Source organism: Tupaia chinensis, unplaced genomic scaffold, assembly GCF_000334495.1.
Source record: "Tupaia chinensis unplaced genomic scaffold, TupChi_1.0 Scaffold138910_1, whole genome shotgun sequence".
Classification (NCBI taxonomy): Eukaryota; Metazoa; Chordata; class Mammalia; order Scandentia; family Tupaiidae; genus Tupaia; species Tupaia belangeri.
Window position 1 is genome coordinate 1,070,019 of NW_006198801.1, and position 2,620 is coordinate 1,072,638.

General features: G+C 42.5%; 1 protein-coding gene across 1 annotated transcript in view; it reads left to right on the forward strand.

The window, feature by feature from the left end:
* Positions 1-2,620, forward strand: part of LOC106736349 (kunitz-type protease inhibitor 2-like) — a gene marked incomplete at its 3' end in the record, with an annotated part of 45,952 nt that overhangs the window by 8,788 nt on the left and 34,544 nt on the right. The window lies entirely within an intron of this gene.

Genomic DNA, 2,620 nt, shown 5'->3' on the forward strand with positions numbered 1-2,620 from the left:
AAAAAAAAAAAAAAAGACTTTGGAACTGCTCATTTCCTTCCAAATTATTCAGACAGGTATTTGGGCGCTCTTTCTGGGCTTAAGTAAGTGTGGAATTTATAGTCCTGTGCCAGTGAGTATGAAGTGACGTGGACAGGAGTGGTAGTTTGCACTGTGCTGGTAGTTTATGAAATGTAAACTTCTGTATCTAAATATTTTGTATCTAGAATGCCAGATTTTATGAGCCTTGTAATTTAAGTTGTATTTGCCTTCGTAAATGTTCTTTCCTCATAAATACCTAGGGGTTATTTTAAAGTTTCTGAAATTACTTGTCCAAGTAATGACAACTTCCAGACACCCAAACCTAGACGAGATGGGCAGGTAGTAGCTTTCTGTACTAGAAACAAAAGCACTCAAATATGCAGAACCTAACTAACTAACTAACCAAAATAGGTAGATTTATGGATCACCTTAAATCGAGGCAGATTATAAAATAAACATCAACTTTGGATTTTGGCTTGGTAGAATGAGAACAGCCATAAGTCCCTCCCTGGTATGCACACACTTTTTATGTTTCTCTCATTCCTTGGGGAAAAGGTGAAGTCCAATTGGGTGACCAAAGCTTCGCTTTGTTTTATTTCCCTGTCCCTCCCTCAGGCTTTCTGCCTTCTAACCTAATTCCAGGAACACACAGTGTTGCAGGACTTTGATCAGGGTGCTGGTTTGCCATCGTCTTGCTCTAGGTGAAGATAAAGCGTTGCACTTCAGGCATTGCAGGTGGTTGCATAGCAGGAAAACCAAAGGAGTGAACTAGGGTCGATTGGATGTGTGACTTGAGGTTGTACTTCTTTAGATTTTTGCCATAGACATGTGTGCCACAGAAAGGGAAGGTGAGAAATCATCCCCCAGGAGGAATGGCCACACTGCATTCCTTTGTCCTTCATTTCCTCTTGGGATTTTAGACACACATGTGGACCTTCCAGTGTGTTTTTTCAAGCTGCCGGGTCTAGGACTTGAACCGCAAAGTTGGCTTTGTAAGATCTAGCACCTTAACCACCATTCTACCTGCTGACTTGAAGCTGTACTTTTCTCTTAACTGATCCCTGTATCCTATCAGCCACCATGCTTGGACTTTTTTTTTTAGAGAATTATTTCCTTTATTTGATTTATCATCATTGTTATTTTTAATTTGACCATAGCAAGAGAAAGAGAGAAAGCAAGCTAGCAAGCTGCCAGGTCTGGGAGGCTAACCATGGTCAGCTTTGTGGGAGTCTAGTGCCTTTAACCACCAAACCACCATGCCAGGTGCCGGCCCCTGTTTGTTTATTTTTTAATTGCCATGATAAATTATTTTTTTATTCATTTCTCACTTTTTGTCTCTCTCTCTCTCTGACGAGGTGAGCACACGTGCCCTATAGCAAAAACCTCTCCAAAATAAATACGTACATAAATACGTAAATAAAGCTTAATCATTGTTTTTTAAAAAAATGAATGGGGGCCAACAGGTGGCATGGTGGTTAAGGGTGCTGGACTCCCACATGGCCGACCGCAGTTCGAGTCCAGGTGGCTTGCTTTCTCATCCCCTCTCCCCCCACCCTTTCTCATTCTGTCCTCTCTGGTCAAATGAAAACAAATACATAAACAAAATAAACTTCAATTAAAAAAAAATTACTGTGGGACCAGCAGATGGCATAATGGTTCTGTTGCTGGACTCCCATGTATTCGACCATGGTTTGAGTCCTGGACATGCTGGGTGTGTGTGCATGCGTGTAACAAATTCCTAGAGGAGAATGGAGGGAAAGGAATTATGACATGGCCATCCCCCAGGGGGTGATTTCTCACTGTCTCTATTTCTCTGGCAATTGCACATACCCTAAAACAAAAATCGCTCTTTAATAAAATGGTGAAAGAAAGAAATCTGGAGGTCAGCTGGTGGCATGGTTAAGATGCTGGACTCCCACATGGCTGACCACAGTTCAAGTCCTAGACCCGGCAGCTTGAAAATAATGCTAGGCTCATGTGTATGCTTGCCAAAATCCCAAGAAGAAAATGGAGGTGAAGGGATTGCAGCATGGCCATCCATCCTGGGGGGTGATTTCTCACTCCCTCTCTGCCTTTCTATCTCTCTGGAGAGCCTGTGGGCCCTATGGCAAAACCCTGACCAAAAGAAAAAGAATAAAAAAAAAAAGGTATCTGTACAAGCCTGCAAGATTTATCTCAAGGGGCTTATGAAGAGAAAGTCAGCAGATCTCCCTGTTTTAGTATTCACAAGTGAATTCAAGTTACAGCGAGTGAATGCTTTCTCACCAGACAGGGAGGATAGCTTCAAGACTAATGGTGCATTCCATAGCAGGAAACTAAGGTCCAGAACACAGGTATAAGTCACATGTAGGCAGGTCTTCACTTCAACTTGCGCTAAGGTATGTTTATAATGTCTTTAAGATGGTTGTCTTGCTCATGTTCCCAGTCTTTTACACTGACCACTGGGACGGGGTGGTTCCATCATCAGAACTTCACCTTATTTTCCTGAGCCTCTAAAAAAATCTGCCTGAGTCCTTCCTTTTGGCCGGAACCGCCATCTTCCAGTAATTAACCAAAATGACGAACACAAAGGGAAAGCGGAGAGGCACCGGATATATGT